General features: G+C 35.8%; 1 long non-coding RNA gene across 1 annotated transcript in view; it reads left to right on the top strand.

Annotated features, from left to right (window-relative positions):
* LOC123290329 (uncharacterized) overlaps positions 1–27,321 on the top strand; it is a 99,968-nt gene extending 72,647 nt beyond the window's left edge. The window contains exons 3-4 of the long non-coding RNA XR_006534755.2: positions 16,307–16,456; positions 17,521–27,321. This is a non-coding gene — a long non-coding RNA (uncharacterized lncRNA). The remainder of the gene's footprint in view (positions 1–16,306; positions 16,457–17,520) is intronic.
* The last annotated feature ends 249 nt before the right edge of the window (positions 27,322–27,570 follow it).

Raw genomic sequence — 27,570 nt, 5'->3', positions numbered from 1 at the left:
TACACACCTGGACATTTGCTATACTTTAGCAGGAGAAAAATCTTAGGGTTTAGGAGTTGACAATTCTGTCATTAGTCCTCACAGGAGGGCTACAGCCAGGTGATGGATACAATGATCTCTCTAACCAGCCCTCCTTCCACCCAACCCTCCACCCCTACACACCAGAGCCCCCACCAGGACCATGTTCCTGTATGTATTTTTTCCCTTCTATGAATAAACTCTGCTGAATGGCTCTAGCTTGTGGGAATGTCTTTCTGGCATTATCCATAATGTAATAGGTATATCCATTCTCAGAATAATTTGTCGTCCCTCAGTACTGGGAGATCTCACCACCAAAGCCCAGAAATGGCCCATCAATTATCCTCAAAGAGATACATCTCGTTGCAGTGTCAGGTACTTTGTGAGTCTTTTATTCCAGTAGTCACTGCTGAAGAACAGTGTTAGACTTTTCCCAGAGACATCAGTTTCCATGGGTTCACAAAGCAGATACTCGCTTTCCTTCACAAACTACTGTGATAGAAACTTGAGATTATTAACACCAGTAATGGAAGAAGATCATGACTGTAGGTAGTAAGGGGAGCCATATTTTTAAATTATCCTTTAAAGATTTTATTTTTCCTTTTTCTCCCCAAAGCCCACAAGGGACATAGTTTTATATTTTTAGTTGTGGGTCCCTCTAGTTGTGGCATGTGAGACGCCGCCTCAGCATGGCTTGATGAGTGGTGCCATGTCAGTGCCCAGGATCCTAACCAGCGAAACTCTGGGCTGCCGAAGCAGAGCGCGAGAGGGCCGGGCCCTAAATTATCCTTTAAATGGATGGGAAAATATTAGGGAAATTTATAACATGGTATGAAAAATATTGATTTTGTGGGTACATTTGCAAGATACTGTAATGCAATTTAGTCATTCATACACACCTTTCTATACATATTTGACCTTCCATAAAACAACAAATACAGGCTTCCATGCAATATGAAGCAACTAACAATGATCTTTCATACAAAGATGCTCTTAGCATCTACTCACAAAGGAGAGACAAAAATGTCAATAGCTGTTGTATCCATCCCTGGATAGCTGTCCTGCTATCTTTCCCCAAGCAGCATTAATTCCTCCTCAGTTTAGCCACAGTCTCACCTGAATGCTCTCTAATGCAAACACCAAATTATAATGTTAATCACCACCACCCTACTACATAAACTAACAAGAGGAAAGGAAGAAGTAATTAGTTATTACATATTTTATATATGTGTACTTGTAATATTCAGTGTGTGAATTTTTGTTAGGCATTTTAGCCCAGACACTTTTAATGAGGAAAAATCCATAGCTTCTTTCCCTTTTCCACTTTTCCTTTTATTTGAGGAAAAGAAGAATTTCGCAAGTCCTGGCCGTCTTCATGTGAATGTCAAATCCACCAGAAGTTTTAAAGGCCCTTCATGTTCTTTCCTCTCCTACTAAGGAAGAGAGAGCGCCTTTGTTGCCTATAAATGATGTAGTTTATCCTTTCGAAATACTTTTTCCATTCCTACATCATTTGGATGTTATAATGACCTTATCATTAAATGATAATGATTATTTTGAGTGTCACCAGCAGGAGACCTAGACTTTTAAGGGCATGAAAAAAAATATATGGAAAACATGTGAATTGTGTACAATTGACTGTCCCATGAAAGAGAATGATAGATTCTGAAACTGGGTTTTTGGGTTTGTTTGTTTGTTTCTCTTAACTATCTTTCACAGATTCCCTTTTAAAAAGGACTTGGTGATGTTGCTGATAGCTGCAGCAGGCTGGGAAGGAGACTATTTCAAAATATTTGTGTTCTGACCACAGATTTTGGAGGAACGCCACAATTTCCTTTTAAAACTCTAAGAATGCCTGTATGGGAATAAAAGAGAGTATGGTCATCTGGGAAAAATCAGCGTTGGCTTAGTCCAGGAGAGGGATGACTGAAAGTAGGTCACTCGACTAATAGCTTGAGGGGCAACCTGTGTTATTTTCTTCTCTTTTGGAGTAAGAAGGAATGAGGAATCACAACTGAAAATGTGCTTAATAAATAAAACAAATGAAATTTTCTTCTCTAGCTCTTAAAGTCATCTCATCTTTGTCCTGTGAGAAAATATATACACTAATACTGTTGCCATCCTTTTCCTATTTTGATCTAAGTGCACAGTATATAGTTGAAGGAGATGTAAGCAATGTTAATTTGTTAACTCAATTGGACCCCTATAATTTCCTAGGTATTCTATCTAAGAAATGCTTCATGGATTTCTTTAGATGGATTATACTGAGCTATTAATAGATCAAGACTGATCTGAATTTTTTTTTAATTCCAAAATCTAATATAAAACATACAAATCTCAAGGATAATTTTTATACTAACCTTATTTTAGTATTTTAGTTTTTTGTAATTCTGTGTGGTAAGAATGTATAATCTGTGCAGGGGCTCATTGGTTCTTTAAAAGGAAAACATTTATTTGATTAAAACCATCTTTTTATTCAGTGTGCTCTTAGGGAAACAGTTTGCCAACAAAATTCTAGAAAACACAGTTGGAAATCAGTGTAAATTTTACATTGCAGTTAATTTAGCTAAAAAAAAAAAGTCCATACAATTACCAGCTTGTGAGTCTTTTTCAAAGAACAGAGTGGCACTTAGGACTAAATATTTCTCAACTCTGAGAGACTGCTTCCTGTTTAAGAACAAAATAGTTCTCTCAAGTCAGACCAGTGATTTGTTAAAAACAGTCTTTTTCCTCTTTCTTTTTCTTTAAGCCTCAAATTTAGCCCACCTTGGAGAGAATGTAAGTCACATGTTAGCAAAGAGTTAGAGAACCTCTGGCAAGATGGTTCCTAGGTACTCAAACTGGTCAACTTATTTCAAAACATACACAGCTGCTGTTTTAGTTATAATCGAGGGCTTTGATTTCTGAAATCTGGATGGAGAATCAAATATTGTTTTTGATTTTAATTTTATTTCACTACAGCTCCTCCATGCCTTATTATATGATTAATATCTCTTTTAATTTAATGAAAATCAAGTAGTGAGTAGGTAAAAAAACATAATGCACACCAAATTTAACATTCACACATTACTATTTCTTACACTGTACCATTAATGAATAAACAGACTGATTTTAAATCATTTATTTTATTATTGTTTTACATGACAATGTAAGCTTCCAGTATGAGCAAAAGCTATATTTTCTAGTACTTTTGTAAAGAGTTGATTATGGAGAAAAGTTTAGATGTATTCAATTGGTTTTTTAGTGTCAGACAGGATTTCAGGTTTAGCAGTAACTGATTCACAGGAAGTTTTTTAAATTAATTTTGAAACACTTCTTGAGCATAAAGTATCTATCTTATGATGTGCTGGAGTCAGAGACGCAAAGGTGAATCAGACATTGTCCATACCCACAAGGAGTCAGATTCACTACTTTCTACGAGAAAATTTTGAAGGAAAGTACTCTGTAAATAAAGGCACACATCCTGTATCAAATGCCCCAAACCTGCCACCCACCTTCTATCCCACGCATATTACATATTTCACTCACATTTCTTATATTTTTTCTCTTCAAATCTCCTGCTGACAATCTTTAAGACTTAAAATATATTGCTGTGTTTGTACACTGTATGTCGTTTCTGTGCATTTTTATTCATGTATTTAAATAAGTATATGTAAGAATTGGGAGGGTTATAGATATGCATGTAGTTTAAAATTTTTTAAATACCAACATGCTTTCCACATAACTGGAATTACAAAAATTGTCATACTCATAAGTATTATGATCAACACTCGCAGAAATAGGGATAGAGTTAGATAAAGAAGAGGCAAGGTATGATTTCTCTCTTAAATCTTACATGTATTCTTCATCTTAAATATAGCAATGCACGTATGTGTGTGCGCATGCACACACACAACAACCTTGTAAATGTCTTCACTTCACACACACTCCAGCTTTCTTAATTAACTACTGGAATTAACTGAACGCTTCCAATTGTAAAATAGAAAATTAACTTTAAAGTTTTCCTTTTGTTAAGTTTTTATGATGTTTTAGATTGTAAAGTCAGTATATAAAACAAAAAGATATCTTAGAGTCAAAAGTAGTCTTATAAATGATATTAAACTTGGTTATATGCATGTAACCTTGAGTATAAATGTATAATGCATACTTGTAATATATAGTATATAGTAAAGAGTATATTTGCAAAACATTATTTTATACAAAAGGAAGCTTATAATTTAATTCATGTTAAGAGATATGATGTAACTACTGAACAATTTTCATAAAACTTAAATGTTTATGTAGTCTATCTTTCTTCTAAATACCAATTCTTAACCTTTTTCTGTTCAAAAGTTTTCTATCATCCTTACTTCATAACAACAATTTAAATAGGTGCCATATAAGCAAGATATATTATATGTGTCATCTCCTTCAAGAGATCTGTAAAGATTGGAAGTGTAACCTTTTGAAACAATGTGTGTACGTTCTGTGCTCCAAATGGAGGTAATATCCAGTTTCAGGAACACCCACTGAAACCATAATCCGTTTGTTATATCTGTCTGGAAGGCTTATATCCGTAAAATGGCTATTCTTGCAGTTACAGAAGTCTCACGTCAATGCTGGCCATTACTGAGCTTTAATGATACATTTAAAATTAATTTCCACAAGCAGTGGAAAACCCTTATTCCCTATGAACAGGTTCATTTCTAAGTGGAAGAAGGAGTCAATGAGAAGTGAGTAAAGAAGAGGTCAAATCCTTGGTTGTTAGCATCAGTAGAATCATCACTGTGCATATGGAAGGAAACATTAGGAGAGGCAAATAAGCACTATGCTCAAGACAAATCAAGAAATAATTCATGGCTTCTAGCTTAATGAAAGAAATTCTAACTTGTTAGTTATTTATAAACAAAAATAATATGTGTTTTTCATGCCTAGATTATAAGAATTTGATAAAGAAGGTTCACATTTGAAAAGAGTTGTCAAATATGTTATTAGGTAAGTATATCTTATTTATTTCTTGATTTGTCTTGAGCATAGTGCTTATTTGCCTCTCCTAATGTTTCCTTTCATATGCACAGTGATGATTCTACTGATTCTAACAACCAAGGATTTGACCTCTTCTTTACTCACTTCTCATTGACTCCTTCTTCCACTTAGAAATGAACCTGTTCGTAGGGAATAAGGATTTTCCACTGCTTGTCGGTGCATAAATTGTACAGGGACCTACTCCTTCAGTGGAAGCCTACCCTGGTCCAATAACAAATGCGACCAGGTGAATAAACCCGCCTGTTGCTAAGACCTAACATTAGAAAGACCACTTAGCTAATAGACCTTGGACTTTATTACTAATAAGTATGGTATTTTAGTTGCTAAACAATGTATCAGTTTTTATAACTCAGACTGTGAAGGGGATGCTATTTATTAGGACCCCTCAGAGATTCTCAACAGTTTACTTTGGTACAACGCTAACATTGTGAGAGATTCTGGGAGGAAAGGCATTGGGGTGATGCTACAGAGAAGGAAAAGTGATTTCAATAGTAGATGGCAGTGAATGGTATACCAGAGCAGAGCTTCTTAGAATTCTGGAAAGTTTGACAAAAGTTAAAGAACTCCTCAAAAAATCCACATATGTTTTTAAATAATTTGGAGAACTATTTTAAAGTGCTTATGGATCACTCGAATTTTATCAGTGAGTCTTCCTGAAGAAAGATTGGCATAGATATAGGAATGAAAAGAAGGAAAACACGAGCCATGTTTAGATAACAATGAGTAAATTAAGTTAGTTAGGAAAAGAGTTATTTATGAGTAGGCAATAAGGGAGAGAAGACCAAAAAGCAGGATGTAGGTTGAAGATGAGGAAATGACTGCTAAATGAATGTTTTGGGGTTTTTTCCTTACAACATGAGAAATCATTAAAAGTTTTCAAACAAGCACAAACATGGTCAAAATAGATTATTTCGTGCAACTGGGAATAAAATTAAAATCCTCATCCATCTCAAATATAAGCTTTCCTTAGAGCAGGAAATGGTTCTTCTCCTGCTTGGAGACGATAATTGGGCAGCACAGTGGAGAGAGAAGAACACTGAAGCAGATATATAGGAACTAGATGTTTGCCACATTTCTAAAAGTAACTGATGAGATCATCTTGGGTAAGTCATTCAGATCCTGGAAGCTTTTCTTCAGCTTTGATAATTGTATGATTCTGTTTTTCCCCAGTGACTGTAGTGTTAGCTGTAGGTTTGTCATCTATGGCCTTTATTACGTTGAGGTGTTTTCCTTCCATACTCAATGTCTTCAGGTTTTTTTTTTTTTATCATAAAAGGATGTTGTATTTTGTCAACAGCTTTTTCTGCATCTACTGAGATGGTCATGTAATTTTTATCTTTCATTCTATCAATGTGGTGTAACACATTTATTGATTTGTGTATGGTGAGCCATCCTTCCATCCCAGGGATAAATCCCACTTGGTCATGGTATATAATCATTTTAATGTGTTCTTGAATTCTATTTGCTAATATTTTTTCAGAATTTTTGCATCTGTATTCATCAGGGATACTGGTCTATAATTTTCCTTTCTTGTAGTGTCCTTATCTGGCTTTGGTATCAGAGTAATGCTGACCTCATATAATGAGTTTGGAAGTATTCCCTCATCTTCAATTTTTTGGAAGAGTTTGAGAAGGATTGGCATTAATTCTTTAAATGTTTGGTAAAATTTTCCAATGAAGCCATCTGGTCCCAGAGTTTTCTGTGTTGGGGAGTTTTTGATCACTGATTCAGTCTTTTCACTCATTATTGATCTCTTCAGATTTTCGTTTCTTCCTGCTTCAATATTGGCAGGTTGTGTGTTTCTAGGAATTTATCCATTTCTTTTAGATCATCTAATTTGTTGGCATATAACTGTTCATAGTATTCTCTTATGATTCTGTTTATTTCTGCAGCATTATTAGTAATATCTCCTCTTTCATTTCTAATTTTATCCATTTGAGTCTTCTCTGTTTTTTCTTAAGGTTTGTCAATTTTGTTTATCTTTGCAAAAAATCAGCTCTTAGTTTTGTTGATCCTTTCTACTGTTTTTCTGGTCTCTATTTCATTTCTTTCTTTTTTTTTTTCCTGCTTTTTCTCTCCAAATCCCCCCAGTACACAGTCATATATTCTAGTTGTGGGTCCTTCTAGTTGTGACATGTGGGACACTGCCTCAACATGGCCTAACAAGTGGTGCCATGTCCACGCCCAGGGTCCAAACTGGTGACCCCTGGGCCACTGAAGCAGAGCAGGCAAGCTTAACCACTTGGTCATGGGGCTGGCCCCTCTATTTCATTTATTTATACTCTGATCTTTATTATTTCCTTCCTTCTGCTAAATTTGGGCTTAATTTGTTCTTCTTTTTCTAGTTCCTTGAGGTATAAAGTTTGGTGGTTTGAGATCTTTCTAATTTCTTAATACATGTATTTATTGCTATAAACTTTCCAGAAAGTTTATAACAGTAAACTCTTTAGAACGTCTCATAGGTTTTGGTATGTTGTGTTTCCATTTCCATTTATTTTGATTTTTTTTTAATCTCTCTTTTGACTTCTTTGACCCATTGGTTGTTCAAAAGTGTGTTGTTCCACATATTTGTAGATTTTCCAGCTTTCCTCTTGTTGATTTCTATTTGCATACCATTGTGGTCAGAAAAGATAGTTGGTATGATTTCAATCTTCTTAAATTTGCTAAGACTTGTTTTGTGTCCTGTCATATGATCTATCTTGGAAAGTGTTTCATGTGCACTTGAGAAGAATGTGTATTCTGCTGCTGTTGGATGGAATGTTCTATATATGTCTGTTAAGTCCATTTGGTCTAGAGTATGGTTCAATTCCAAAGTTTCCTTGTTGATTTTCTGCCTCAAAGATCAGGAACAAGACAAGGATGACCACTCTCCACTCTTATTCAATATAATATTGGAAGTCCTAGCTACAGTAATTAGGCAAGCATACAAATTAACAAGGAAGAAGTAAAATTGTCATTATTTGTGGATGATATGATTTTGATTTGTTTGTGCAATGAGGTAAATAATGACCCAGTTTTTCAAAGCTCTCTGGCGTGCCTATCTCTGTGTGCCAGTGATGTTTCCCCTCTTGGTCACAGGATGGACAGTACACCTTTAAGAATCACATCCTTGCATGATAGCATCTCAATTAGGAAGAAAAGGACTTACGAGTATCCTCTTGACTTCACTCTGGCATTTTATCTTTCCCAGAAGCCCTTCTCCAGGAGATTTCCCCTTATATTCCACTGGTAAAAAATGAGTTTAAGTTCCACCCTTAGTGCTAATGATACCATCATAATTGTCTTGGACCCTAGGGCTAGGCATGTTGGTGTCCAAAGAAAAGAAGGGTTTTGTTGACTAGAAAGAAGAAAGAATGCCTGCTGCATAGGATAAAAAGAGTATTTGGCAATTTTGACAATTAATAAATGTAATTTTATTCAGATCAACAAGAATACGTGAAATCTCCTCTGTTCCAGTGGCTAGGATATTAAAATGAGACAAGCCATAGTCCCTGAGCATGAGGAGCTCACAGTATTTTGGTGCATTTAGAAAAATGAACAGTTGGAGTTTATTGTGATATATCTATTAAAAAAGCAAGGACAGAGTGGTGAATGGGAGTGAGGAGAAAAGGACTCACACCAATGAGGGAAGGAAAAGCAAACTACCATTTACTGAACTTCTACTCTATGCCAACTTCATAATGTATGTTGAATAAATTTGTTGAATGAAAAAATAATTATAACAAAGAGAAGCCATCTGGACAGCTGGGATAATTAATAAATCCAGGTTTAGAACTCATGATTATAGGCTCAAGACCAGTACATCTTTAATCAGGAATTAATTCGTATGCTTAAAAGATCACATTGTAAAATCTTATCTAGTTGTCTAACCATATGCCTGCCCTCTCTTTAAAAATGTGTGCACATTCTACTTTACATATAAATGTTTTTGATAGAATTAATCTTTTGGGTCAGATGAAATTGGAGCTCGTCTAATTGGATTTTGATCACATCTAGTAAATCCACCAACCAAATATAACACTATTTGCTCTTACTTTCCCATTGGGATAATTAAAGGAGGCTATGCTTTTTCAGAGATGGGATTTCATTCATATAGAGGAGGAAAGAAACAGACTCATAAAATAAAATGATCTTGAAGTTTTCTGCAGTTTATCGCAAAAATATCCTGTTAAAGGACTACATTTTGCAAAATGAAAATAATGCCATGTTAATTGGAGGAGCTGTTTTGTAATGCCAATTACATCAACATAGCGTGTTTATTCTTAGTGTATAATATTCACCAGACTTTCTAAGTCCTACAGAAAAGTTCTGAGGCAGGAGAAAAGGTCCAATCCTAATTAGAAGCGGGTTGATCAGAGGAATTTATTTAAGGGGGATTAACTATCCATTCAGAAACAAAGGGTCAAATTCTTATTCCTTCTTAGCTTCAAAAGAAGCTCCAAGCAAATAAGACAAGTGGAGTGAAGAGAAAGGAAATGGAATCTGGCTCCATTTCTCATCTTTCTGAAGGCACAGAAAGGATATGTGACTGCCTCCGGCAAGGTAATTAGAATGGCTGAGTTGCAAACAAGAAGCAGTAACATTGGATATTACACTTTCAGCTTATCCAAAAAGTTTAAAATGTTGCTTTTTCAGCAGTTTTATTGCTTTTTCCACTCATTGACTTAATATATATATTCACTGTCTTGTTTTGGAATTCCCGGAATATATTTGATGTTACTGTATGATAGGCTATCGTGCCGCTGTGTTAGTAGAAGTATGCTAACTTGGAAGATGGTGCCTACTAATCTTTTTATGTTTGACATTTTAGAGTAGGTGTTTTAAACTGTTATAAAATTTATTGCTTTTGTTAAAGTAACATATTTGAAATATGTTTTCACTTGCAAAATTAAAATGTTTTTTAAAATAGGAAAGTTACATAGTAATTAAGCAAAAACAATTAGTTTTTGGAGGGATAGATTTTAAGCATAGATTGTATTCATTTCCAAGAATATCCTTTTTGCAGAAGAAATAACTATGCTTACTTTTGAATCAAAATATAGGTAACGATTTTTAAAGCTGCTGCGATGATTTGTATTTCTATGACACAAAGCAAAATCAATAAAGTTCTGAACAAATCAACAGTCAACTCAATTTAAGATCAAGGGAAATTGTTCTAAGTTTTTCCTATGTTTTCAAAAGCTCTCAGATCTTCCTTTGAAGAGAGATAACACATAAATTTTAGACTTCTGACAGATGATAAAGAATGTATTTCAAATTGGTTTTTCACTTGAGAAGAGTTTTTCCCCTTGAAGAAACTCCTATATTGAATGTCATAAATAATTGTTACTGTAAACACCTGCGCTATTTTCAGGCTACTGTGTGAATGCAGAGTAGTAAATTTCCTTTCATAATAACATTGGCTTGAGATTAAACCCTTGCTAAACTTGCTTGTGGCTTTAACAAAATAAAGAAGCATCGCTTCAAAATTATAAAAGAAAATTATATACTTAAAAAAATAGAATACCATTTCCCCATTTAATATGACAGATGGTTTTCTTTCTTTTAAAAAATACATGGAGGTAATAATTGAGTTTTGTGGGAAAATGTTAATGCTGCAAGTAAGCGTTATGTAAATATTACAAATCTTTTGTCCTAGTCTCAGGCCACTCATTAGGGATATGTTTTCTTCTGTATCCCTCCAGACCTGTCAGTAGAATCATGCTGTAAATGACGTTTAGGAACTCTCTATTCTCATCTGACATATCTTGTAAATCTTTTCATAGCTAAAGCATTTATTTTAATGACTACCAGGTATAAAATGACATAGAGATAATACTATTGAGCCAATTAGTCCTGTTTCCAGGCTACTTCCTTCACAGAAGTGCTGCAAATAACCTCTATGAATTGTTAGGCTATTTGTTTGGAAAATTCTTAGAAATGGAATTCCTTGGGGGCCAAAACAACAACAAGCCCCTTCGCTTATAATATTTGTAGCAAAAATTTTTTTCCAGTTTGTCCTTTGTCTTTTCCAATTCGTTTCTGGTGGGTTTTTTAAAATGTGTCAGTAAAAAAATTTTAATTTTTATGTGAGAAAAATGCACGTATGTGTCTAGTTTTTAGGTTTCTATCATACTCATGAAGGCTACAGTTTGCTTTTAGATTAAAAAGACATTACCTCTTTTTTTTTAAGAACTTAAATACAGAAGATTCCTGACTTATGATGATTTGAGAGGATGGTGTGAACTTGCGGTTTTTGACGTTACAATGGTGTGAATGTGATACATATTCAGTAGGAATTGTATCTTGAATTTTGATCTTTACCCAGGCCAGAGCTCTGAGGTATGCTATTCTCTCATGATGCGGGGCAACGTCAGCAGCCACAGTTCCCAGTTAACCACACAATCACAAGGATAAACAACTAAGACACTTACAAATGTTCTGTTTTTACTTTCATTACTGTATTCAATAAATTATAAAATATTCAACACTTTATTATAAAATAGGATTTTTTTGTGTTGATTGTGTTAGATGATTTTGCCCAACTGTAAGAGTAATGTAAGTGTTCTGCACACGTTTGAGATAGGCTAGGCTAAGCTGTGATGTTGGGTGGGTTAAGTGTGTTAAATGCATTTTTGATTTATGATATTTTCAGTTTACGATGAGTTTATCAGGAAGTAACCCCATCTTAAGTGGAGAAAGATTTGTAGTTCATTATTTTTGTAAATGAATATTCAGAAAGATAGTACTTTAGAAACCTATTAGCATTGACAAGATCTCAGAGTTGGCTGAGCTTTGAGCACAGGCATGCTTGAAGTCAGCTTTCTTTAATTAACCCAGTAATATTCTTAGGAAAGGAGTGTCATAGATTAAAATTCCTTTAAGATCTCTAGTGAGGCTATTATTGTTTAAATTGCCTTCTCCATTGACTTAATAATGCCCTATATGAGAAATCAGTGACTACATTCCTAAATATATGAAATCCATCAGAAGTTTAATTAACAGTTTCCGTCTTTCTCTTTTCCTTTTCGTGAGATAAAACAATTTAACAACAAACTTTTATTGAGTGCTTACAAAGTGCCAGGTATTATGTAAACAGTGAGAAGAGAGATACTTAGGAAAACAAACAGAATGCCTGCCTTCCTGGGGTTGGCAGCTGTTGGTTCTTATCCATGGATCTGTAAGGTTTCAGTTTATTTAAAAATATTATCTTTCCCTTGATAGGTCTCCTTTGGAAACATTCTGTATTTTCAAATGGAAAACTGAATTATCATTTCAAAAGTGATATCTAATTAATAATAAAATATTAACCTTTTTACCATTTATTGGTACATGCAAGTGCCTGTACTTTGCATATCACATTTGATATTGCCGACAACCTTACATGGTCAAAACTGGGTTCCTATTTTATAGATGTTACACATAGCCTAAATGTTTCACCAAAGGATACAAAACTAAGCCACGATGAGATGTAAATTAAGTCCAGGCCAATACAATTAAATCCTGCATGTTGTCAACAATAACCCACAATTCTTTATTTTGGAGTTGTATGACTTCAAAGCTGACTTTTACAAATTGGTTTGGGATTAATTTATATCTCAGTTTTGTTTAGCTGGGCATCCTTGGGCAAAACACTTAATCTTTCTAGGTTGACCTTCTACAAAATAGGAATCACAGTTCCAACTTTACAGGCTTGTAAATGGTAAGATTATACCATTTTAGGATTTTAACTGACCTCACATATGATGTACAATCTAGAAACTAGACAAAAGTTTTGCATATTTAAGTCTTTGTGATAGTTGGAAAAATACAAGGCATCAAGTAGGTTTATGAATATATGTGTCCATTTCTGAGAAAAGTTGCGTATTATTATTTCTACAATGCGTACATTTATGTTGTAGCAAAGTTTATATAAAAGTTTGAAATGTAGCTTCATAACCCACTAATTTTTAATGGATTGTTGATATTGGAAATTTTTACCAGTTTTTGTTGATGTTCTCTTAGTTGGTTGTCTGTAATAGTAGTTTACTTTCCTTTGGGAAAATGTGAGGAAAAAATACTCTTTCCATTTGAAGTAAACATTTTGTTTTTATTTGCATAACACATAATTTTAAAGCTTTAGTATTTTCAAATATGTACTGTTCAATGCTTCACTTATTTTTCAGTCAGTTTTTTTTAGTTCCCTGAAATTTAGTTTTTTCTGTGAAAAGAGAATAACAGTTGCTATATAGCCTTCCGTAAAATTTAAACAAAATATCTATTTAAATTCATGCAACACAATTCCTTATATTTACGTGCTCGATAAACGGAAGTGCCCATTCTCTTTGACAAAAACAAGTCATATATACTAAATATTATTATGGAAAAATGATGGGGAAAAAATGTCATCAACGTGAACTGTTTATTCTGAACAGAGTCAACAGGCTAGGTTTCAATATTAAAGTTTTTTGGATTTGTAAAGTAAAATTACCTAAGACACTGCTTCTCAAACATTTCCTCTGATGTGCTGTTTACAAAAGAGAAAATTCCTGACAATTAGAATACATTAAAATTATCATTTTGGTTTAAAAGTTCATGCCAATTTTATATTTAACTTCATAATAAGAAAAGGATGCTAAAAGAAGGTGATTAAACCACAGGGTTTGGAGCAGAACAGAAAAGAATTTAAATCTAGGATATATTATATATTCATGAACTTACACAAATTATTTCATTTCTCTGAGCCATCAAGCAAAATTGTCATTAGAAAGGTATATTGTGCTTCTCTTGGCATATTGCTAAGAGACAATGACAATATTTTCATAAAAATTTTAACGTCTTCGTCTTAAGATTTGAGATTTTCTTCAGATGCATTGGAAATGAGAAGATTTAGTATAGAGAGGAATGATTCCATAAATGTCACATTTAAAAATCTTTCTTGTTTTTGTAGATTATTTTAGTCTGCGACCAATAGAACTGATCTCACGGCTGTAACAGATTGAGTAAACAAGAACTTAAAAAGCCGATATTTCTTTCCCTCTCACCTAAAATCCCAGGAGTTGCTCCAGGGCTGTAGCGAGGCTTCCCAGTTGCTAGAAACCCAGAATCTTTCCACTATGTCGCTCCGTCATGTATAATAAGAATCTTCCATTTAGTACTCAAAGAAAGTTGCCCAAGTTCTTGCTGTTATGTTTCCTTCTAGGTAGTGAAATGGAAGAAGTATAGGGGAGGGCATGACCGGTTCCTTTAAGGGCACGCCCTCAATGTTGCACACTTCCCTTTGGGTCATTTATCATTGGCTGCTCCTATCTGAAAGGGAGGATGGGAATCGTAATCTTTAATTTAGTAGCTACGTACTCAGATAAAAAGTGAGGGTCCTGTAATTAATGGAAGAAGGGGAGAATAGATAATAGAGGAACTCTATGGTCTGTGTTACAGTCCCTTTTATGTTCCTGCCAAATAAGAAGAATCCAGAAAGAAGGGGTCACCATTAGTCTAGACTACATTCTGCCTTCACTTCTACTGCCTGTTCCAACCAGTTCCCTGAATCTCTCAGGGATACACGACCAGCTGGGCGTTGCTGCCCTGACACGTGGCTCTTCTCCATACTGACATTTTCAAAAAAGCGTGGGCCTAAGTCTTAACAAATTGGAGTATACCCTAAAGAGCTAATTGAGGAAGGAATTTCAGTAAAACCAAACAAAACAATGAAAGCATTTAGAGGTTTGAAAATGGAGTGGATCAAGTTACAAGCAGAGAAAAGTTTGTATAAATATTCCTTAATTGGCCTTGATGTTAAATAAAGATATAAATCCTAGTTCAGAGTACACGGTGTTCAAGTCCACTAGAAACATCATTCCATCTGAGAAACTGTGAATCTAGTTAAATCTTATGCAAATCCACCATACTTCTGTCCTTATATCTCTGGGATCTCTGGCTACAACTTCACTCTGTTGTTTCAAGTTACGTCTTAATGAACTCCGTGCTTATCTCTGGGTCCCCAAAGAATCTTTTTCTATGCATTAGTTTAGACTTTACCTTTGTTAACCTGAATTTCTTCTGTTTCTTCCTTGAGATCTTCAGGTCTTTGTGTTTTGGAAATCTTAGCCTCAACCCTAATCTACGATTCTTAGTCATATTACAGTCTCGGAAATCGTGCGTTATCCAGTTCTGAGGCCTAGTTCTCCCGTTACTGACATGATATTCTTCAGCTTTCCTTCACAGCAGCAGAACTAGTTAGTTCCCCTTGACCAATGTCATCATTTCTTAGAGCTGACTGCTATGGTCTGAATGTTCGTGTCCCCCAAAATCCATATGTTGAAATCCTAACTGCTGTAAGATGACAGTATCAGGAAGTGGTGCCTTTAGGAGGTACTTAGGTCATGAGGCCAGAACTCTTATGAGTGGGATTAGTGCCTCATAAAAGAGGTTCCAGAGGGATCCCTTGACCCTTCTACCGTGTGAGGACACAGCAAGAAGGTGCCAGCTGTAGACCGAGAAGAGAGGGCCTCACCAGAACACAACCATGCTGGCACCTTGATCTTGGACTTCCCAGCCCTGAGAACTGTGAGGAATAAATTTCTGTTGTTTATGAGCTATTCAGTCACTGGTATTTTGTAATAGTAGCCGGAATGGACTAAGGAACTAACCATTCTGGATTAGGTCTACCAGGGGATCAGAGACTGACTCTCACCCCTTCCTGTTTCAAAGCCTATGGTAGCTTTCTACAATATCACTTATTTTTACTTCTGAGATTTTTCTAACTCTAAAATAATTTGAAAGGATTTAACCTCAGATTATCAGACTTGCTCACTTACCCATTATTTAAATATTGTCTTAAGAAAAGGAGAAAGGTTTCTAAGATTGCACAATTGTCAATAATTCATTTATTTCCTACCACTAGATTATGAATAAAATGTAGTTTCTTTCATTTCTGTAATTACTCTAGTCTTTATAAGTTTCTTGGAAATGAGAAGTCAGAATTTACATGGCCAATTGAGGCTGTTTCAGACTCTTCTTGTGTATGGAGTCCCAGGTTAACTCAGTCTCTTTAGGGTAAATTTTCATTTTGTTTTCCCTTTTTTCTCCCTAAAATGGTGGTTAAGTGTATAGATGTTGTGGTTTGTGCTGTCCTCTGGATCATTGGTCTCTGTGGTAGTTTATTCTCTGCTGCCTCACTGGACACCCTAATGACACCTGCTCTTGTGTGATGCTGGTAAACTCAAGACTGGTTCGCTTGCTTTTGTTGGGTTCCACTGGTCCTTATGCACACCTGAAGGCGCCTTGGTTTTTCCTTTTACAACAGACCCCCCTGAGTCTGACTCATACTTCCCATGGCTACTGGAGTAGAACGTCATCATCCCTTACCCTGGCAGCCCTGCGGCAAAACCACTGGCCCAGTCCTCAGTTGTCTTCCATCACCCTGCTGAAACACGTGAGAACTTCCAAGAAACTGGTAGGCAACCAATCCCTTCCCTCAGCCACTTGTAGCCCGCTGTCTGGTAGCACATGTTGTATGCAGATTTCATTAAACAGATTTAAAATTTTTCCATTCTGTACTTGGGCAAGCCAAAAACAAGACTCATTGCTCTGGGATTCTCTTAAGTTTATTTGTTTTTTCCTGACCATTACCCACTCCCACAGCAAATTTTTAGTCTGGAGTAGTAAAAATCCATCTGACCATTTGCTCCCCACATTTCTCTCTCTGGCTAGCTCTGCTCTGTTGTCCTTGGAAATATCTCTGTCTACTCCCTTTTTAGGTGGGATTTCTCTACTTAATATATTGAGGTTTCTTTGCCGGTGACTTGAATTAAACACAGTATCTTCAAATTATACTTATCACATCTGTATTTTCTGCTAATATAGCTATTTCATAATTCATGGAAAATCTAAAACTATATAAATCTAAGAAATGAAAAAATATTTTGAAATTTCCCTGAGATAATTACAATCAATGTTTTATTGTACAGACTTCTCAGCCTTTCCTTATGAATATATTTTCAATTGGCTGTATTATACCCATATAATTTTATACAGGTAAGATTGTATTAGCCATACACCTTTGCAATGACTTCTTTCATCCCACAACCAGTCCTGGAGATCTTGTCCATTAATGAAAATAAACAGACATCCCTTCTCAAAGGTGTGCTATATTCCAGTGCATAAAATTGCCATAATTTATTTTATTAATCTTCCATTGGTGTTAAGCATTAGTAAAAAGTAAATTTTTAAATTGTGTATCTATTTTTAACATCTTCTTTTTCTGTCTTTTAACTTGACTACATTATAAGTGAATTTTCATTATGAAACTATTCAACTCTTTTAAAAATATTATGTTACAGTAAAGAAGATGAAAATAAAATTTCAGAGCTAAAAAAAATAACTAAAAGTAATCGAACCATTCAAATCTTCATAGTGTAAAGGTTATCATCAGACTCTTCTCCTAGGATTGTGTAAATAAGTAGAATATAATCACAAAATGAAATTCTGAATGACTCTTATCCATTCTTTCTTACCCAGGACTTTGAAAATTTCAAAGAACTTTCACTCTTTAAAATGTACAGAGGATTTCCAGTAACATTTTCTGAAATAAAGGCATCTATGTCGTGATCTTTCTTCTGAAATAAATGAAAATCAGCAAGTGGAACCCAATGGACTACAGAGTGATTGAAAGCAGGGCCTCTGGAGCCAGACTGCCTGAGTTTGAATCCTTTACCAGCTGTGTGATCTTGGGCAGATTCCTTAATCTCTCTGTGTCTCATTTTCCTAATTTGTAAAATGAGGTTGTGTCTTTACCTCATAAAGGGTTGTAAAAGTTCAGAGACTGCCCTGGCACTATGTAAACATTTAATATGTGTTATAATAATTTAATAATTATTATTTTTATGAACCTAGAAAGCAGCCACAGCCAAGAGCCATACTCTTTGAAGAAGAGATATAAGTAAAGTAAAAAATGGAGTTGGTGGTAATATAAATTCAACAGTGCATGCAGATCATTAGCATCACGTGAAGTCCTTCAAAATATGTTCCATACTCTGAGGGTCCAATCCAGTGACACTTTGCTTTGAAGGGTACTTAAGGGAAGGCTCCTTACCCCCATTTGACATAAAGCTGTGGAAGGTAAGACAAGGATGACTGAGTCAATGAGCAGATTGACAATGTGTCAGAGGGTCTGAGAAAAGCACAGGGCAAACAGCTCTACAGCTGCTGATTTGGATCAGAGGAAGAGATATTACTGCTGAATCACCACACCAAACACTGCTGTCTTGCCTGGGGCCTATGGTTTTCCTGCCAGCCTGGGTGGGACTCAGACTGCACACAGATGTCCAGTAAACGTCTGGTAAGAAAGTGATAGAAAACTACCAATGCAAACTGGAACTGTCTGCTGACCCAGCTGGTTCCCATGCCAGACCTGTTCCTCACACCATCTTTCAACAAAGAGCTGGCAAGAAAAAATGCCTCCCTTTCAAAGATGAGTAATAACCAGAAAGAAATAAGCATGAGGTCTTTGCAAAGGTGAGAAAGGAGAAACACAACACTAGAGGTCCAAAGTCCAAGGATGTTGTATGCATGGAGAGCAAAACTCCCGTCTTACTGCATTAAATGTCTAATTTGTTAAACAAATGAAGTTACTGAGCAATTAATATTTCTTCAGACATCAAATCAACCTTCTTCTAAGTACTTATTCCTTGCACCAGTAATAAGTCAATGTCTTTTTTTCGTATTTGGAAAGTGATTCAGGGATGTATTTTGAAAATAAAGGATTGCCCAGTAAACAAAGTAAAGTAACAACCTAAGGGAGATTCAAATATACAATTGAAAGAAAGGCAATCAGAGCATTAATTCAGAAGAATGAGTAGATATGACAATGGAATGGGGTAATGAAAACATTAAGGCATTCATTTTTTATTTGAGTTAAAATACATGACTATAGGTCTTTTAATTATGAAAGGACTAATTTCTGTCAGCATTTGCCCTCTGTGAATGAAAAAAAATCCACACATTTTTGGCCGTTTTCTTCAGTAGGCTATACTTATAACAGATACCTGAAGAAAATGGATGTGGTGAAAAGAAAAACATAGATTTTAAAAATGTATTTCATATAAAATTAAAAAATCAAAAAAATAAAAGACAGGTGGCTGGCCCCCTGGCCAAGGGGTTAAGTTCACAGTGCTCCACTTCTGTGGCCAGGATTTCACCGATTTGGATCTTGGGCGCAGACCTAGCGCGGCTCATCAGACCATGCTGAGGTGGTGTCCCGCACAGCAGAGCCAGAAGGACCTACAACTAGAATATACAACTGTGTACTGGGGGGCTTTGCAGAGAAGAGAAAAAAAGGAAGATTGGCAACAGATGTTAGCTCAGGTGCTAATCTTTAAAAAATAAATAAATAAATAAACAAAATTAAAAATTCCAACACATTAAATGTTGGTGTATCTGAAGAAAAGAATAGAACCAATTAAAAAACAAAACAAACTCCATTCAAGTATGATACAAGAAAACCACCTTAAAATAAAGGAATATATGAATATGCAGACTAAGTAATGCGTGTCCCAAGAAAAAGAAATTAAAAAAATAACTTGGAGACAAATTCAGGTCACTAATAGGAAAACTAATTAGGCTGAAGTCAAACCTTTCCACATCTAATATTCAAATATGTTCATCATACTTTTTTCTCTGGTTTTGAGAATGGTTGAAAATTTTTACAATAATTAGTCAAAAATATACGGATATTGTAGAGCAAATTCTACTTTTAAAGTGAAAACATTATTTCAACATTTGTATTGTTACTGGCACATTGGGTTGTCCCCCAAGATAGAAATCAAGAGAGACAACAAACGGGAATAGAAAAGTAAGAGTTTATTAGCTTATGCACAGGGGAAGCACAAGGGAGCCAGTGCAGAAAGGAAAGGGGCAAGTGGCCAGCTGGTTAGGGAGCGGGATTGTGGGGCTTTTATTTGACAAAGGTTGGGGAGGAGTGCCTTGTCATGGTATGTAGAGGTGGGGTTGTGCTTGTGCCTGTGCTGTTATGTAGCATGCTGCTATACGAGACCCACGTGTCATTAGCATGCTAGCTCTCCACCCCTGGGTGTGATTTTTGGTATGGTATTGGGGCTAGAGTCACCTTCAGACAACTTGTGGGTGCTAGGGAGCATGCATAAACCCAGGAAAGTCTCAAAACTGCGGAATATGGATGTTGGTGGTCTCTATCTGATTCTCCTAGCTTGCGGATTGGTTAGAGGCCTTACCGTGTTAGTCCAAAGAGGACTTTTCTAGTTTTCAAAATACAAGTTTTTATGTAGAAAGTTCCCTCCTCAGCATAAGCTCCCTCGCAGATGGCCTTGTCTTGTTAAGCTGGTTCCTGTCTCAGTATGAGGCAAATTCTCATTCATTATAGAAAGAGTCTTACACTTTTAGAATATACAAGAACCCAGGAATATAGTATCCAATAACCCTTATGAAAACCTGCATGAAGATGAACTCTGGCCCACCTAAAGTTAGAGAAACACAGAATGAGTATTGGAAATGAACATTGACTCCTTTTAAATATAAGACTAAATCTTAAGAATAATGAACATTTGCAGAAGAAAAATTTTAAAACCTTAAAAACATTGACAAGATACAAAATATAGAATAACTAATAAAGTCAGGACATGAACAGAATGAGAGTTATGTTCTGATTTCTTCACCATTCCAGTGGAGTAGATAATGGTTTGTATTGAGTTATACAAACAAGCTACAGAAGAACCAAAGAGTAGAAATAAAACACACCAAAAGCCAAACAAGGACAACACAAGCCATCTACCAAAAAGAGCATTTTTAGCATTAAAATGAGCATTTATTTAAGTGTAACTGTGGCGCTCCAGGACCGGTTCAGCTGACCCCATCTCTTATCAACAGAGTGATTAAGAATTGCCTTTCAGAAAATCTGCAAAGTCACATAGCCAGAGCATGTGTAAAAGAAGAAATCATGACCTGAAATGACCTCTGAACTAAAGGTCTTCCCCATGGAACCCAAGGACAGGGACATGACCAGAACTCGAAAGTCAGACTCTCATCAGAAGGGAGGAGTCCCTTATTCAGGAGATCTGGTGTTAAAATCTTTTCCCCACCCCATCAAAATTGTTTAGAACCTCATCATAAATGTTTGGAACCCTGTCATAAATGTTTAAAACGTTACCGTCAATGCTTGAAGCCCACCAAGCAAAACCTGGCACCCTATCATTCCCACGTGCCAGCCTGTTCTCCCTAACCTCTTAAGTTTCTTGCCAAATCCTGAATTGGGGAGACAGATCTGAGGGCGCATGCCCCGTCTTCCTGCAGATGGATCTCGCAGAATAAATGGCTAATTTCTCTCCTAAGAGGCTGATGCCATAATTCATTGGCTCGTTTATGCTCATCAGGCAGAGAACACCAATTTCCTGCCATTACACAAATATGATGCAGAACTAATGATAAGCATATCTATCATATTCACAAATATAAATAAAATAAATGCACCCCTTAAATGGGAAATAGAAAATTATTAGAATGAAAGCTTTGACCACAAAGCAATCCTACTAATTAGAATATACAAGAAATTTATCCACATCAAATGATTAAGGATGGTAGAAAGTTAAATGGGTAAATCAAAACACACAAATGTAAACTAAATAAAAGCAAAAGCTAATAAAAAATATCAAATATTTAATCCATAGAAAAATATTACAATGATAAAAGACACTTTATAATGAAAACAATATCATCTACAGTGTATTACTGTCATGAATATTTGTATATAAAATGACAAAGCATAATTTGATAGAAAGACAAAGCTATGAGGAGTAGGAGTAAGAATATCAGCCCACAACAGATTAAGGAAATAAGAAAGAAGTAGGGGTATAGAAGATTTAGTTGACAAATGGAAAATTTAAAACACTGTATAGTGTTTATTATATGCCATTTTTTTAATTTCTTTTTTTTGAGGAAGATTAGCCCTGAGCTAACATTTGCAACCAATCCTCCTCTTTTTGCTGAGGAAGATTGGCCCTGAGTTAACATCCTTGCTCATCCTTCTCTATTTTTTTCATATGGGGGATGCCTGCCACAGCATGGCTTGATGAGCATTGCTAGGTCTGCACTGGGGATCCCAATTGGTGAACCTCAGGCCACCGAAGCGGAGTACTCGAATTTAACGGCTATCCCACCAGGCCGGCCCCATATGTGCCATATTTTTGTTTGCATTTAAACACCATTCTTTTCAAGCACTCATGAAACATTTACAAATAACAAAATAGAAGCATCCCAAACCACAATCATTGATCATAGAGTAACAAAAGTAGATCAAAACAAAAAGCACTATGTTCAGATTTTTAATTTTACTTTTATTTACCTTTCATCCCCAGAAGAGTTCAAACCAATATTGTGGATTATGTATAAAATATGTTAGTAAAATTCTATGGTATAGAACTTATGAGATGCACTGACTAAAGCAGTACATAGAGAATCATTTGTAATGATAAACACCTGTATTTCTAGTACAGACAAAATAAAATGCTAAATTCACAATGTTACAAAAATATACCTAACAAAAGCAAAAATAAAACTTATAATTGAAAATAATTAGAAAATAGGAAATAAATAGAACTCATTTATTTAAAATATGAAGAGATCTACTAGATATATTTTGAAAGAGGTAGACAACATACGTACATGCATAAAAGAAGAAACAACGATGTAAAAAGCATTTCAAGTAGATTAGAAGCTAACACTTAATTCATTAAATAAATTTGAAAACTTGAGTGAAATGGATGGTTTTTCTATTAATATCTAAATCACCTAAGCTGACCTAGAAGTGATAGAAAGTCTACACAGATTAGATCCATTGTAGGCATGGAGAAAGTTGTCAACGTGATCTCTATTAAAAGGATCATGTATGAATGTTTCCACAGATGAGTTAGAACAGACTCTAAAGAAGAAATTGTCTGTTCCAGAAAGAAGAGAGAGCTAGAAAAACTTTTAATTTTCCCACATTAACCTACTAATGTAATATAATGCTAACAAAAATTATCATAATTTATATTTACAGAGCCAGCATAACATATTAAAACCTGACAAAATATACAAAAAAGTAAAATAAAACCTGACTAGCCTCATTTATGAATATCAATGAAAAATCTCTAAACTGTATTAAAAATGTAGAAGCCAATGGCAGATTAACAAGTAATACCCTGAGACCAATTATATGTCAACCAGAAATACAAAGAGGTCTTAGTATGAGGAAATCTAATAAAATTAATCATAATTCAAATGTGAAAAATATGTTCCGTTCTTTATAGGCAGAAAAAGCTTTGCCAAAATCAATAACATTCCTGATAAAATATTTCATAAAACAGAAATAGCTGAGGGCCAGCACTGGTGGGCTAGTAGGTAAGTTTGGTGCACTCCACTTTGGCGCCTGGGTTTGGTTCCTGGGTGCGGACCAACACCACTCGTCTGTCAGTGGCCATACTGTGGTGGTGGCTCACATACAAAAAGAGGAGGATTGGCAATGGATGTTCACTCAGGGAAAATCCTCCTCAGTAAAAAAAAGAAGAAAAGAAAAAAGAAATAGGTGAATATTTCATAGCATTTTAATCTATAAATATGTAATGGTTTGGAAATTTTAAAATCTAATGTAAATATATGTCACATATACCTATTTGTATATACGTGATATTTATCACTGTCTGTATCTCAACATGGAATAAGCAAAAATTCTTATTCCCATTTCCAGTAAGGTCAAGAACCAGAGAAGGATGCCCCATCACCACTATTATTATATATTATCATTTTGGGCATGCAATTAGTATTTATTGTAACGATACAATTGTCCTAATCAATACTTTTGGGGAAAAATTAGTTATAAAAAAATGAAAAGGTGGAGGAATAGGTGTAACTATTTGATGGCGCTATCCGTTCTTTCTTGGAAACTACAAAACACCTTTTGAAAAAATAAAAGAAATCCGTGACCTGCAGATATACCCCAGAGAGCTTGAGGAATCTTGGCCTGCTATTGCTCCACTCACCTCTCCCCATGTGCAGACTTACCAGGGACTGCCTCTGTGGCAGCATGGAAGGGTGGTCAATGTCCCAAGCATGTCAGGGTTCAGGGTGATCAGTCTGGAACCATCAGTTTCTGTGAAGGTTGATTTTTAGCCTGGTTAGTCTAAACAGCTAGTATGTTCCCAGCCTATGGCCACCCAGACTGTGTACTTTTATTTCTCTTGCACCCCTCCATGTCTTCCCAAGATGAAAATGTACAAATGGGGTATACATACCATACATACCATTTTTATCCACACACACTACACATTTGCTCCCTCCTTAAGGGAGACAACTCAAAGTCAAAGTCCCATCTATCTTCTTACTCTGTCCAGCTCAGAGTCCACCATTTGTGGGTATGGTCACATTGGTTCCTTGTGATCCAGAGATATATAAACTAACAGACAAGTCATCTGCCCTTCCTCCCCCCATCACACATGGGCGCACACACACATATTAAAGAACATTGGGGTAGGAATAGGTTAACAGCAATTACAGCCCTATTCAGTAAAGGAAAGAATAGGAAATACACAACACTCACTGATCCGTGTCAAACAAGCCCTGCTGGGCAGGAAGTGCAAAGACTTCCTATCCTAGTAGTAAAATAAATTCATTATTTGGACCCTGGTTCTGCACACTTGCATGAATGTTCTTGTCCTCTTGTGCCCTTGGTTTTATTCTTCTAGAGACTTTTCCTTGAATCTGAAGTGGCCATTGGAGACTACACCTTCTTTGGGGCTTCTTGTCTTTTTTTTGTTTGAGGAAAATTAGCCCTGAGCTAACATCTGCCACCAATCCTCTTCTTTTTGCCGAGGCAGATTGGCCCTGAGCTAACATTTGTACCCGTCTTCCTCTATTTTATATGTGGGACACCTGCCACAGCATGGCTTGATGAGCAGTTATGTATGTCCGCACCCCCGATCCAAACTGGCGGACCCCAGGCTGGCGAACCCAGGGCCACCGAAGTGGAGCGTGTGAACTTAAACACCACGCCACCAGGCAGGCCACTAGGGCTTCTTGTATTTTGAGTTGATCTCTACGTATATTTGGAAACCTGGAGCTTGTGTTAAGGGTTTAGCAATCACAGGCATTGCAGGTCAAGCTTGTAATTTCTTCAGAACTATTATTCCTTTAAATCAAAAACAAAAACTGGTAAGTTTCTATCTATTTATTCCCAGTCAGTTTCATATGAAATCAATCCTAGCTATCATCTGTCCCAGTTATAATTGTTTTAACAGCTTCATTGAGTTATAATTCACATTCCACACAACTCACCTATTCAAAGTGTACAATTTAATGGTTTTTAGCATATTCACAAAGTTACGCAACTATCACGACGAGCAATTTTAGGACATTTTAATCACCCGAAAAGAAACCCCATATCCATTAAAAGTTACTTCCCACTCCCATTAACTCCCTTCCCAACTACTTACTACCAGCCCTAGGCAACAGCTAATCTAGTTTCTGTCTCTATATATTCTTCTCTTTTGACTTTTCATATAAATGAAATTGTTCACTAGGTGATCCTTTCATGCAGGCACTCAACAGCAAAAGAGCTTCACCCCCCCAGTTCCGTTTGTCAATAAGCTCCAGGGCCCAAAGCCTTCCTCCTCACAGTGTCATTGCTCCCTCCTCCAGCTCGTGAAGACAGCAACGAAAGGCCAGAACTTCCATCTAAAGATAAATATCAATTTTATTAGTCCCAAGTCCATTATCCATGCCATGACATCCATAAAATAGAAAGCCTCTTTCCCCTAAAAGATCAAAAGTTATTTGTGACTTTCCCCAGTCAATTACCAATGTGGAAAATTTCTTGGTCTCATAGGACTGTTTTTTTCACTTAGCCGAATGTTTTCAATGTTTATCCATGTTATGTTATGTAATAGTACCTTATTTCTTTTTATTGCTTAATAATATTCCATTGTATGGATATACCACATTTTATGTATTCATTTGTTATTTGATGGATGTTTGAGTTGTTTCTACTTTTTGACTTCTATGAATAATGCTGCTATGAACATTTGAGTATGAGGTTTGTGGATATGTTTTTTTTTCCTGCTTTTTCTCCCCAAATCCCTCAGTACATAGTTGTGTATTTTAGTTGTGAGTCCTTCCAGTTGTGACATGTGGGAGGCCACCTCAGCATGACCTGACAAGTGGCACCATGTCTGCACCCAGGACCCCAACCAGTGAAACCCCGGGCTGCCAAAGCAGAGCCTGCGAACTCAACCACTCAGCCACGGGGCCAGCCCCTGTGGATATGTTTTTATTTCTCTTGGGTATATACCTAGGATATGCATCACATGGTAACTCTGTTTAACATTTTTAAGAAATATCAAACTGTTTTCCAAAGCATCTAAACCATTTTACATTCCAACCAGCAATGCATAAAGATTCCAATTTCTTCCTATCCTTGACAACATTTGACACTATCTTTTTGATTACCACCATCCTAGTGAGTATGAAATGGTAGCTCATTGGGGCTACTCATTATTTTAAGCCTTCAACTGTTTGCTTGGTGGTCTGTCTTGTTTGGCCCATTTCTCTCACCCTCAATTTAATGGTGCCTACCCTGAGGCCTCCTGAATTTATAGATCTGGATCATTGGTCAAAATCTTAACCCAAGTTTGCTGCTGAGCTGGTTCCTAATGTCTGAAAGAGAGAAATAATGGGAGGCACTTGAGAAAGCCTCTGAGTAACACTTTTATTTCTTGTTTGGAGGTTTTGAAGCAGTTTGCTTTTTCCCAAATTACTGGAGTCTCAGTTAATTTAGATTTGGGGCCACGGGTAGCCTTAGCAGAGCTGTTAAAGCTTTCTATCTCACTATAGCCTTAAAACATCATATCCCATCATCTGTAATAATTTTATAGGAGGAAAATGGTACTCATTATTTGCAAACTGCCTAATTCTTTCCTATATTGTAGCATCTTGATAAATGCAGTAAGGAACAGTCAAATCTATTAATATTCTGACTTTTTAAAAATGTTTTCCCTATAGCTACGACCTCAGTCTGCACGTAATCTGCCATCAGATTTACCACGGGCAGAGTTTTTTCAAACATCTGCCATCAGTTTTCCAGGATGTACCATCTATTTTCTTGCTGCCCATCAAAAAACTAAGAAATCAATATTACAGGTTTTGTTGTGGCAGTATCCTATTTTCAGGGGCTAATTTGTAAATAAATTATGAACATATATATAAATATATAAAATATATATAAATATATATAAATATATATATATATAAAACGAAGCAACTAAAAAATATAGTGGATCAAACAAAATAGAAGTTAATATTTCTCACACATGATAGTCCAAAGGTTGAAAGATGGTCTGCGGCAAGTAGATGACTCTAAGCAAAAAGATATCCAGGGAGAAGGATTCCTTTCATATTACTATTCTACCAGCCCTCAAGATGCTCTCCTTGTCTTGAGTCATAGAAACTGACTCTTCAGCACCAAGACTGCATTCCAAGCTGTAGGAGGTAGGAAAAATGATAAAAGACGGT

This window comes from Equus asinus, chromosome 9, assembly GCF_041296235.1.
Source record: "Equus asinus isolate D_3611 breed Donkey chromosome 9, EquAss-T2T_v2, whole genome shotgun sequence".
In the NCBI taxonomy this organism is placed as follows: Eukaryota; Metazoa; Chordata; class Mammalia; order Perissodactyla; family Equidae; genus Equus; species Equus asinus.
This window is presented reverse-complemented; position numbering and strand designations above follow the sequence as displayed.